The sequence below is a fragment of the Sturnira hondurensis genome, unplaced genomic scaffold (genome assembly GCF_014824575.4).
Source record: "Sturnira hondurensis isolate 20B ecotype Veracruz unplaced genomic scaffold, ASM1482457v3 Scaffold0006213, whole genome shotgun sequence".
Taxonomy (NCBI): Eukaryota; Metazoa; Chordata; class Mammalia; order Chiroptera; family Phyllostomidae; genus Sturnira; species Sturnira hondurensis.
Genome location: NW_028078844.1, coordinates 2,782,829 through 2,796,304, shown reverse-complemented (window position 1 = coordinate 2,796,304; position 13,476 = coordinate 2,782,829). Strand labels below are relative to the sequence as shown.

Genomic DNA, 13,476 nt, shown 5'->3' with positions numbered 1-13,476 from the left:
TATTTGCTTGTTTCCCTTTCTCATTAGTCACTAAAGTTATTACCTACAAAAGCATAGAATATGACTCAATTCGCAGTAAGGATAAAATATGGAAATCAATTTTTAAAAATTTTTTTTAGATTATAGTTATTTATCTTTAGAGAGGAAAGGAAGGAGAGAAGGAGAGAAACATCAATGTATGGTTGCCTCTCGTGAGTCCCCTGCTGAGAACTGGCCTGCAACCCAGGCATGTGCCCTGACTGGGAATCAAACTGCGATCGTGTGGTTCGCAGGCCCGTGCTCAATCCACTGAGCTTCACCAGCCAGGGCCAGAAATCAAGTTTAATGTAAATTTTTATTTAACATTTTAAAAAATTGATCTGTCATTGGTAAGATGAATTTACTTATGCTAAGTACTATTATAGGAAATCTGAAAATCAGAGTTTAATGAAATAGTAATAAATCTAAGGTATTTATAGTATCTTCACAGTAGTGCTAAATAGCACTACAGGTTAATTGGAAGTATTTTGATGTAATTTATAGCTGAGAATTGTGATTTTAGACAAATTTTACACTTAATGCTAAAATATTTTAAAAATATCTAAAAAAGTTTTTTTAGCCCTGGCTGGGTGGCTCAGTTGGTTGGCGTGTTGTCCCATGCACCAGAGTCATGTGTTCATTTTCCAGTCAGGTATATACCTGGGTTGCAGGTTCAATGCTGGGTTGGGACATGTAGTGGAGGCAAGCAGTTGGTGTCTCGTTCTCATGTTGATGTCAGTCTTTTTCTCTTTATCACTTCCTGCCTATGAAAATGTATCCTTGGGTGAGGCTTAAAAAGAAATAGCATTTCTTAGATTGAAAAGTTTAGGGTTTTTATATTTAATTTTAATCATCTTTAGGGGTTTTTTGTTTCTTTTTTTCAGCTATATAAGTTATTTGAGTTATATTACAGTGGAAAATACATAGAGTGTTCTAGTAATTGACATAATTTAGAAGGATACATATTGTGTTTTCTATAAATTGTGAAATACATGAAACATATATAGCACTATATCTTGCCGATCTCTTCATATTAATACATAAAGGTCTTCCTCATTCTTCCCTGCCCCAGCATTTAAAAAAAATTTTCAAACTTACAATAAAGTCACTCTATTGGTTTATCAAATGCATATCTCCCTATACATTTGTTCACCAGTCATCTTTTTAAATACATTTCAGAAGAAGCTTCAGGCATCAATATCCTTTACTCCCTAAACATTTCAACATTCAGACGTATATTAAATTTGGTGTTTATGTTTTGAGATAAAATTTACCTTCAGTCATAGGCATAAATCTCAAATGTACAGTTTTGCGTGATTTGGCAAATGCCTATACCCTTCTTAAGATATACAGTAGTATCTTTATCCCTGAGGGTTACTGCATGCTCATTCTTAGTCCGTCCCACCTCCGCTTATTTCTGGAGACAATGATTATTCTGATTATTTTAATATAGCTTAGTTTTGCCTCATCTAGGACTTCATATAAATAGTTATATATAATACATACTTTTCTGTGTAAAGCATCTGTCAATTTGGCATAGTGGTTTTGACATTCATCCATGTTTTTTTGCATATCACATAGACTTGTTTTCCAAAGTGGTTGTACTTACTGTTTCACACTCGCACTAACAAAGTCTGAGAGTACCAGTTGATACTCATCCTCCAATCATTTAGTGTTGTCATTTTAATTTTAGTCATGATGGCTATAAGTAGTGATATTTCATTGTAGTTTTAATTTCCGTATCCCTCATGACTATTGATACTGAGTACTTTTTCATTATATTCATTTAGTATTTTTCAGTATTTTCAGTATTCATTTCATTATATTCATTATAGTATTTTTTTGCATTATATTTTCCTTTATAAAACTATTCACATTTTTTATCCTTTTTTTCCAGTTCAGTGTTTTAAAGATTTTATTTGTTTACTTTTAGAGAGAGGAGAAGGGAGGGAGAAAGAGAGGGAGAGAAACATCAATCAGTTGTCCTTTGCCCACCCCCAACTGGGGACCTGGCCTGCAACCCAGACATATGCCCTGACTGGGCACTGAACTGGTGACCCTTTAGTTTGCAGGCTGATGCCCGATCCCCTGAGCCACACCAGCCAGGGGTTGTTTTTTTTCGTAGTGAACTGTAAGACTTCTTATATGTTCTGTATACAGGTCCTTTGTAAAATATATGCTTTTCTTTTATGGTTTCTGTTTTATGTGTTTTGTCTAGAAAACCTTTGTCTACCTCTGCCCCTAGGTCATGAAAATAATCTTTTGTTTTCCTTTCGAACCTATCTAATTTTTGTTTTCACATTAGGTCAAGATTCATTTTAAATTAAAGTTTATATGTAGTCTAGATTACAGATTAAATTTTTTTCTTTCCATATGGATAGCAAGTGGTTTCATCACCATATCCTGGAAAGGTTTTCTATTTCCTACTGCATTGCTTTGGTGCCCCCTGCCAAATATCAGGTGACTTAAATATATGTATTTATTCTAGGTTCTAGATTCTTTTTTTAATGTCCATTTTTATTGTATTTTTTCATTATTATTTATCCCTCTGTACCCTCTTCCACTTCCACCTACCCCCTTCCCCCACAATCGGAACACTTTTGTCTGTGTCCAAGAGTTCTTTTTCTTTTATGCTCAATCCCTCCATCCCTCTAACCCCCTATCCCAAAGCTGTCAGCTTGCCCTCTATCTATGAGTCTCTCTCTATTTATTTATTACTTCAGTTTGTTCATGAAGGCTCTCTATTCTATTCCATTGATTTATTTGGGTATCCTTAGGCCATTACTACATAGTCATGGTTAATATAGATTTGTAATAAGTCTTGAGGTCAGGTAATATAATTTTGTTCTTTTTTTCCATGAGCGCCTTTGCTATTCTAGTATTTGCTAGTATTTACAAACATGTTTGATTTTTGTATATTTATCGTATATCCTATTATTATGTTAAAGTTATAGTAGTTGTTTTGTAGATTTCTTAAGATTTCTTATGTGACAGTCATGTAATCTGTGTATAAAGATAATTTTACTACTTCCTTTCTGGAAATTAGACTGCTTATTTTTTTTTCTTAACTTGATGTAGTGGCTACAATCATAAGTACAGTGTTGAATGAAAGTGCTGAGAGTAGGCATTCTTGTCTTTTTTGGCAAACTAAAGAGGAAATCCTCTAATATTTCAACATTAAGTACAAAGTTAGTGGAAAGTTTTCATAGATGTCCTTAATTAGATTGCTTTTTATTCCTAATTTGCTCAAAGTTTCTATAATGGTTATAACATTCATTAAATGCTTTTTTCTGTGTTGAAATGATCATAAAGTTTTTCTTCCTTGTTCTTTTGATATGATGAAATACAGTGGTTTGGAAAAAAACTGTGAGAGATCCAAGATAATGGCAGAGTAGGTGGAAGCTACACTAAATTCCTCCCAGCACCAAACTGGAATTACAACTGAATTATAGAAAAATCATCTTGAATAACAAACTGAAGACTAGCTGGAGAGAAGCCTTATAACCAAGAACATACAGAAGAAGCCACATTGAGTTTGAGCACTCACTCCATTCAGCATCAGTCTGGGGGAAGTAGTCGCTCCACCAAGTGGAATTTCTCTCACCCCAACTGTGGAGTTTAAGCCCTGCTGAGAAGTACAGCTGGAGGATCTTTCAAGGACTAAGTCCGATAGGTAGCCTGCAGACAGAGGTAATCTCTGGATGCATTGAGACTTTTGCTAACTCGACCCCAAGCCTGGTGCTAGTAAAAACTGACCTTGGTGTACAGCTTGGTCCTTTTTACAGGCACCCAGGCCCAGCAGAGGCAGACTTAAACTGTGGATCACTGATAACTCCAAACAAGTTGCCCAGGGCCAGTCACAGGTGCATTAGATATAGTTCTGCACCAGGGACCCTCTAAAGATCCCCAGAATCAACATATCCAGAACAGGATCCATTAAGCTTCACAAGAAGCATAGCCACAGGGAGATCTCGGCAGGCACCAAAACATGCTGAGGCAAATTCTGCTTTGTATGACCAGCATCTGCACAGCAGCTTGGACACTGTGGTGAGTGTTGAACCTCACAGCCAGCCAGCCTGAGGGTTGGTCCCATGCATAAATGGGCCACAAGCAATCAAGACTCAATTACCATGGGAAATCCCATATGCACAAAGGCCACTCCTAGAGCACCCAGCTCAGGTGATCAGGGAGAATGTGTTAGGACACTTACTACATAAGGCCACTCACTCTAACAAGACTGGAAATCATAGCATATTTACCTAATTCATAGAAAAAAACACAAAGAGGGAGCCAAAATGTGGAGACAGTGGAACAAGTCCCAAAATGAAAGAATAAGAACTCTCCAGAAGAAGAGCTAAATGAAATGAAAGCAAGCACGTTAGGAGATACACAGTTGAAAGTAAGGATTATAATGATACTCAACAGCATGAAAAAGGACATAGAAAATATTTTAAAAGACTAGTGAGAAATATAGAATACAATATCCAAAATAAAGAATGCACTGGAAGGAATAAATAGTAGTTTAGATGAAGCAGAGGTTTAAATCAGCTATTTCAAAGGCAAGGTAGAAAAAGACCCCTAATCAGAGCAGCAGAAACAAAAAAAAACTTTAAAAATAGGATAGTTTGAGGGAGCTTTGGGGTAACATAGAGGATAACAACATCTGCATCATAGGGGTACTAGAAGAAAAGAAAAAGCAAGGGATTGAGATCCTGTTTGAAGAAATAATGACCACAAATATCCCTAACATAAGGAGAAAGATACACAAGTCCAGGAAGCAGAAAGAGTCTCAAACAAGTTAGACGCTAAGAGGCCCACACCAAAGCACATCATAATTAAAATGGCAAAAGGTAGCCCTGGCTGGTGTGCTTCAGTGGACTGAACACTAGGCTGCAAAACAGAAAGGTCACCAGTTGGATTCCCAGTTAAGGTTGTGGACTAGGTCCCCATTTGGGGATGAGTGAGAGGCAACTGATAGATAGATGTTTCTTTTGCACATCAGTGTTTTTCTTCTTTTTCTTCCTTACTTCCCCACCCCCTCTAAAAATAAAAATAAATAGCCCTGGCGGGTGTGGCTTAGTGGGTTTAGTCCTGGCCTGCAAACCAAAGGGTTGCCCTTTCGATTCCCAGTCTATGACACATGCCTGGTTGTGGGCCACATCCCCAGGAGGGGGCATGCAAGAGGCAGCCACACATTGATGTTTCCCTTTCTCCTTCCTGTCCCTTCTCTAAAAATAAATAAGTAAGAAAGTAAGTAAGTAAATAACATCTGGAAAATTATTTAAATGGCAAAGCTTCAAGACAAGGAGAGAATCTTAAGAGCTACAAGAGAAAAACAGTTATTTACCTACAAGGGAGCTCCCATAAGACTGTCAGCTGATTTCTTAACACAAGGATTTAGGACTGAAAAGATTGGCATGAAATATCCAAAATGATGGAAAGTAACAATTGACAACCAAGGCTATTTTACCTATCATGACTGTCATTTAAAATTGAAGGAGAAATAAAGATATTCCCAGACAAGAAAAAGCTGAAAGTGTTCATCACCACCAAACCAGTATTACAAGAAATATTGTTAAAGGGCTTGATTTAGGAACAAGAGGAAGGATAGTAAACCAGAAACAAACAGGAAGGAACATAATTAAAAAAGAAAATGGCAGGAGAGACATACTAATCAATAATCACTTTAACTGTAAATTGCTTAAATACTCCAATCAAAAGACATAGGGTAGCTGAATGGATAAGAAAACAAGACCAATATACACGGTCTGTCCAGAAGATATCCAGGCATGTAATATGAAAAATCCACTTATTGAAGAAGGTAAAAGATACAAGACACATTGTACATAGGACAATGATGCCTCAGTCTCCTTCAATGTAGGCAACTTGTCACCTCACAATTCTCCTAATTTCCATTTGCTGTCCTATTGTATTTTCCTGACTCCCATCAATGAGAGTCTGAAATCTCTTCCCTTTCAAAGGTGATTTTAGTTTTGGGAAATGGCAGAAGTCACAGGATGGGCTGCAGTGGGGATGAATCACTTAGGTAATTTGATGTTTAGGTAAAAAACTCTTCACTGGACATGATGCATGAGCAGATGTGCCGTTATGATGAAGCTGTCAATCACCAGTTGCCCAATACTGTGAGCTTCTGAATCATCTGAATAGTATCCACACAGGGATGTTTAAATATAATGCAGAATTTGATTCAGATTTATTGCTGTATTTGCTCAGTCATTTTTAATGTGATGGCCTCATACATACATGCTAACTCAATGGCGCCTACCACCCCCACTGACTAATACAGTAAAGTCATCATTGTTCACACATGCGTGCTCCAGTCTACTCTCCTTGGCTGTCAGGTTACGTTGATGTTGCACAAACCATTTTCATTATATTATCAATGGATGGACTTTTTCTGGACAGACCTCGTATATGTTGTCTTCAAGAGACCAACCTCAGAATGGAACACACAGACTAAAAGTGAATCAATGGTAAAAGATACCTGATGCAAATGGAAAGGAAAAGGAAGAGGAGTAGTAATACTTATATTTGACACAATAGACTTTAAACTCCAGGCTATAGTAAGAGAAAAAGGATGCCGCATAATGATAAAGGGAAGAGCTGAACAAGAGGATAATACCTTTGTAAACATTTATGCACCCAAGTTCTGGCCAAGATGGAGGGTGTAGGTAGACACACCATACCTCCTTGCACAACCAAAAGAAGGACAACAACAACTTAAAAACTGAAAATCAGAACTGGCAGAAAACTGAACTGTACGGAAGTCCGACAACCAAGGAGTTAGAGAAGACACATTCAGCCAGACCAGTAGGAGGGGTAGAGACAGACACCTAGGTAGAGAGGACTAGTGGCAAGGTGGCAGCTGGAGGACCGTGGTGTGCAAGGCTGCAGCTGGCCAGCAAGGCAGCAGCCTGCAGACCCGGTGAGGCAATGAATTGTGGGATGGGCAGTTCCACATTTGCCCGTAGATAACTAGGAGAAATAACTGGGGAGCAGGATGGACTGAAACCCAGGGCTCCAATGCAGGGAAATAAAGCCTCAAACCACTGATTGAAAGCAACTGTGGGGATTGAAGTATTGGGAGAAACTCTCAGCCTCACAGGAGACATCGTTGGAGAGACCCACAGGGTCCTAGAAGGTACACAAACCCACTGACACAGGAATCAGCACCAGAAGGGCCCAGTTTGCTTGTGGGAAGCGGGGGAAGTGACTGATACTGGTGGAGAGTGCAGGAAGCACCATTGTTCCCTCTCAGACACTTCCCCCACATACAGCGTCACAATGCAGCTACATGGGATGTTCGACCCAGGTGAATACTTAAGGCTTGACCCCTGACTATGTAACAGGTGCGTCAAGACAAAAAAAAAATGACCCAAACGAAAGAATAGATTAAAGCTCCAGAAAAAATGCATCTAAGGGATGAAGAGATAGCCAACCTATCAGATGCACAGTTCAAAACACTGGTAATAAGGATGCTTACAGAATTAGTTGAATTTGGTCACAAATTACATGAAAAAGTGAAGGCTACACTAAGTGGCATAAAGGAAAATGTACAGGGAACCAATAGTGATGGGAAGGAAACTGCGACTCAGATCAATGGTGTGGACTAGAAGAAAGAAAGAAACAACCAAACAGAAAAGAATGAAAAAACAAGAATTCAAAATAAATGAGGAGAGGTCCTGGAACCTCCAGGACATCTTTAAACATTCCAACATCCAAATTATAGGGATACCAGAAGGGGAAGAAGAAGAGCAACAAGTGGAAAGTTATTTGAACAAATAGTAAAGGACTTCCCCAACCAGGCAAAGGAAATAAATTTCCAGAAAGTCCAGGAATTCCGCTCAGAGAGCCCCTAAGAAGTTGGACTCAAGAAGGAACACACCAAGGCACATCATAATTACTTCACCCAAGTTTAAAATTAAGGAGAGAAAGACTTCCACCAAGATGGAGGCATAGGTGGAAACACTGTGCCTTCTCCCACAACCAAGTTTAAAGACAACAAAGGTTTACTAAACAAAAATGCAGCCAAAAAAGAAAATTGAACTATATGGAAGTCCGACAATAACAAGCTGTTCAACTTGACCGGTAAGAGGGGTGGAGCCAGCAGTGGAGCAGGGTCAGGCAGGAAAGATCCCCCAACCCAGGCGCCCAGGCAGCTGTGGACGGATCCCAGGTGTGGGGTAGCAATGGGCGTGCCCAGTGAGGGTGCAAGGCGGCAGGCTGACCTCGGTCACACATTCGCGTGCAGATAAACCAACGAAGGAACAAGGAGTGAGACAGACTGCGCACTCCCCAGGGGCGGGAAGCAGAAGAGGAGGCCGCCATCGCTCCTCTTTGATCCTGCCCCCACATACAGAGTCGCAACCCAGTGACTCAGTTGCCCCTGCCCTGCTAAACACCTAGGGCTCCGCTCCTCATACGTAACAGGAGTGAACAGACCAAAACATGGCTCAAGAACTCAAAGCCCTAGAGCCGATAACTCTAAGTGACCAAGAAATAGCCAACCTCTCAGATGCACAGTTCAAAACACTGGTGATCAGGATGCTCATAGAACTCGTTGGTTTTATTCACAATTTAGAGAAACAAATGAAGGCTAAACTAATTGAAATGAAGGGAAATGCACAGGAAACCAATAGTGATGGAAAGGAAACTGGGACTCAAATCAATGGAGTGGACCAGAAGGAAGAACAACACATCCAACCAGAAAAGAATAAAGAAACAAGAATCAAAAAAATGAGTAGAGGCTTAGGAACCTCCAGGGCATCTTTAAACGTTCCAACATCCAAATTATAGGGGTACCAGAAGGGGAAGAGGAACAGCCACAGTGGAAAACTTACTTGAACAAACAATAAAGGAGAACTTCCCCAGTCTGGCAAAGGAAATGGACTTCCAGGAAATCCAGGAAGCTCAGAGAGTGCCAAAGAAGTTGGACCAAAGAAGGAACACACCAAGGCACATCATAATTACATTAGCCAAGATGAAAATGAAGGAGAGAATTCTAGAAGCAGCAATAGATAAGGGGACAGTCACCTACAAAGGAGTTCCCTTCAGACTGTCAGCTGATTTCTCAAAAGAAACCTTACAGGCAAGAAGGAGCTGGAAGGAAGTATTCCAAGTCATAAAATCCAAAGACCTACATTCAAGATTGCTCTATCCAGCAGAGCTTTCATTTAGAATAGAAGGACAGATAAAGTGCTTCTCAGATAAGATCAAATTCAAGGAGTTCATCATCACCAAGTCCTTATTATATGAAATGTTAAAGGGACTTATTTAAGAAAAAGAAGATAAAAATATGAACAGTGAAAGGACAGCAAACTCACAGTTATTAACAACCACACCTAAAACAAAAGCAAAATTAAGAGGACAGCTAGATCAGGAGCAGAACCATAGAAATGAAGAACACATGGAGGGTTAGCAACAGGGGAGTGGGAGGAGGAGAAGGTGGGGGGAGATACAGAAAATAAGTAGCATAGACGGTAGGTAGAAAATAGATAGGGGGAGGGCAAGAATAGTCGGGGAAATATAGAATCTAAAGAACTTGAGACACGTGGTCATAAACTAAAGGGGGGAATGGTAGGGAAGGGGGTGTGCAGGGTGGAGGGGAATGAAAGGGGGGAATAGAACAACTGTAATGGCATAATCAATAAAATATATTTTAAAAAGAAAAAAGGTAAAATTGAGAGAATCTTAGAAGCAACAAGAGTCAAGGAGACAGTTACCTACAAAGGAGTGCTCATAAGACTGTTAGCTGATTTCTCAAAAGAGATCTTATGGTAAGAATGAGCTGGGAAGAATTCGGCGTCAGGAAAGGCAAGGACCTACATCCAGGATTACTCTGTCCAGCAAAGTTTTCATTTAGAATGGAAGGACAGTTGAAGTGCTTGTCAGATAAGGTCAAGTACAAGAAGTTCATCATCACCAAGCCCTTATTATATGAAATGTTAAAGGGATTTATTTAAGGAAAAGAAGATTACAAATATGAACAGGAAAATAACAGGAAACTCACAATCATTAACAACCACACCTAAAACAAAAACAAAAGCAAACTAAGCAAACAAATAGAACAGGAACAGAAGTATTTCACGCCAAACCAGTATATATAGTCTTTTCAAGTGCAAATGGAACGTTTTCTAGAATAGACCACATGTTAGGACACAAAACAAGTCTCAATAAATTTAAGAAGATTGAGATTATATCAAGAAAACCATCCCACTCACCAGTTTTGTGAATTGCTTCAAAAAAAAACCAATATAACTGGGAATAAAATTAACCAAAAATTTAAAAGACCTGTACTCAGCAAATTATAAGATACAGGAGAAAGAAATTGAGGAAAATACAAATAAGTGGAAGCATATGCAGTGTTCATTGATAGGAAGAATTAACATCATTAAAATGTCTATGCTACTGAAAACATTTTACAGATTCAGTGCAATTCTATCAAGATACCAATGGCTTATTTCACAGAACTGCAACAAATATTTCAAAAATTTATGTAGAACCACAAAAGACCCTGAATAAGTACAGTTACCTTGAGAAAGAACAGAGTTGGAAGAATCATGCTACCTTATTTCAAACTATACTTCAAGGTCATAATAACAAAAACAACATTTCATTGGCATGAAAAGTAAAGTATAGATTAGTGAAACATAATAGATGGCCTAGAAATAAATTCACAACTTTATAGTCATTTAATACTTGACAAAGGAGGCAAAAACATACAGTGGGCTAAAAATAGTCTACTTTATAAATTATTTTGGGAAAATTGGACAGGGAAGTGCAAAATGTGGAATAAGGCAAACTTCTTGCACTATATAAACCCAAAATGAAATAAAGACTTAAATGTTAGTCTCAAAGCCATAAAAATACTAGAAGAAAACATAGGCAGTAAAATCTCAGACATTTCTCCTAGAAATGTTTGGTTTTTTTTCTTCCTGATATATCACCTTGGGCACGGGAAACAAAAGGAAAAAAAACCAGATGGGACTCCATGACCTATAATATTTTCATATACAGCAAATAAAACCATCAACAAAATGATAAGAGAACCCACTGAATGGAAGCACATATTTGCCAATATATTTGAAAAAGGGCTAATATCCGAAACTTATAAGGAACTTGGTAAAACTCAACACCATAAAACCAAACAATGCAATTTAAAAAATGGACAAAGGACCTGAATATACACTTCTCTGAAGAGTATGTACAGATGGTGAGTAGACATATGAAAAGATGCTCAATGTCACTAGTTATCCGAGATGCAAATTAAAATCGTGATGAGAGCCCTGGCTGGTGTAGCTCAGTGAATTGAGCACAGGCCTGTGAAGCAAAGGGTCGCTGGTTCGGTTCCCAGTCAGGGTACATGCCTGGGTTGCAGGCCAGGTCCCCAGCAGGGGACACATGAAAGGCAGCCACACATTGATGTTTCTCTCCCACTCTTTCTCCATCCCTTCCCCTCTCTCCAAAAATAAATAAATAAAATATTGAAAAGGAAAAAAAAATCACAAGATATCACCTTACACCTGTCAGAATGGCTATCATCAATAAATGATCAACACACAGCTAGTGTTGGCAAGGATGTGGAGAGAGGGGAACCCTTGTACACTTTGGGTGGGAATGCAGATTGGTGCAGCCACTGTGGAAAGCAGTATGAAATTACCCCAAATAATTAAAAATGGAACTGCATTATGACCCAGGAATAATACTTTTGAGAATTTATTTGAAGAAGTCTGAAACACTAATTTGATATAATATATTCAATCCTATGTTCGTTGCATCATTATTTGCAATAGCCCAGTTTTTCAGGCAACGCAGATATCCATCAGCAGGGAAGTGGGCAAACCACCAATGGAATATTACCTGCCCGTGAAAAAGAAGAAAAATTTCCTCTTTGCGATAGCATGGATAGACCTGGAGAACATTATTTTAAGTAAAATAGCATGTTAGAGAAAGGCAAGTACCATATGATTTCACTTATATGTAGAATCCAATGAACAAAGTAAACTCACAAGGAAATTGAGCCAAAAAGAAGGAAAAAAGAGAAAGAACTTGTGGACACTGACAACAGTATGGTGATTACAGGGGCAGGTGGTGGTTGGAGGTGAAGAGTTTATCAAGGGAATAAATGGAAAAATAAAATATAAACTAAATTAAGAAGAAAAAATAAAAAAGATATGTATAAACATTAATTTTTTAAAAGTTATGTTCTAATTTTCGGGTAAACTTTACTTGGTCATGATGCATTTTTTTAAGTATTCCTAAATTCAGTTCACTGATTCTTTTGAGATGAGTATAGATTTATAGAAAGTAGTAAGAATTCACTAATGTTTTTAAATTTTTTGTATATGTTTATGAAGGATTTATCTCTTTGTGCTGTTTGTGCTTTGTACAATTTTCATTTTTGTTATTGTTTTTCATTTTCTGGTATCAGGATTATGCTGGCATCATAAAATGGATTCGGAGTTAGTCCCTCCTTTGTATGTTTTAGAAGTATTAGTGTAATTGCTAGAACTTTTTTCTTACACGTTTGTTAGAATTCATAATTACAACCATCTTGGCCTTGAGTTTTCTTTAAGGGCAGATTTTGATCACACATGCAATTTTTGAGTAGGTACAAGGCTCTTCAGATTTTTTATTTAATCTAGTTTTTATTTTGGTAAGTTACATTTTGCAAGAAATTTGTTTATTCTAAGTTGTCAAATTTATGTACATGAAGTTGTAAGTGCTCTTCATTTTTTTCTCTTTGGAAATACATTAAAACTTTTTCTAAGAACTATTTGAGAGTAAGTTGTTCATCATTCCAAGTACACTAGTGTATATTTTTAGAAATATAATTATAATTATAAAAATCAAGGAATTGGGAGTTCTGGCAAAGATGGAGGCATATGTAGGAACACTTCACTTCCTCACACAACCAAAAGAAGGATAAAAACCCATTTAAAAAGAAAAACAACCAGAACTGCCAGAAAATCAAACTGCATTGAATTCTGATATCCAAGGACTTAAAGAAACATTCATCCAGATGGATAGGAGGGGCAGAGACAGGCAGCTGTGTGGAGAGGACATGTAGCAAGGCAGTGGACTGTGCATGTGAAGCAGGGCTAGTGGACCACGCCATTCAACATTCACATGTGGATAAGCCAGAAGGAACAACTGGGGAGCAAGACAGACTGCAAAATGTAGGGTTTTGCAGGGTTTCAATGTAGGAAACTAAAGACTCAAAACCTCTCGGTGTTAAAATCTGTGGGGGTTGCTAAGGCAGGAGAAACTCTCAGTCTCACAGGAGAGTCCATTAGAGAGTTCCATGAGATCCTAGAATGTACATAAATCCACCCAACTGGGAATCTGGGGAGCACCTGAAGGGGCACAATCTGCTTGTGAGAAGTGTAAGAAAGTGGGGTGAGAGCCCAGCAAGCAGCATTGTTTCCGCTCCAACCC

General features: G+C 38.3%; 1 protein-coding gene across 1 annotated transcript in view; it reads left to right on the top strand.

Moving 5' to 3' along the window:
- CUL5 (cullin 5) overlaps positions 1 to 13,476 on the top strand; it is a 110,644-nt gene that overhangs the window by 72,189 nt on the left and 24,979 nt on the right. The window lies entirely within an intron of this gene.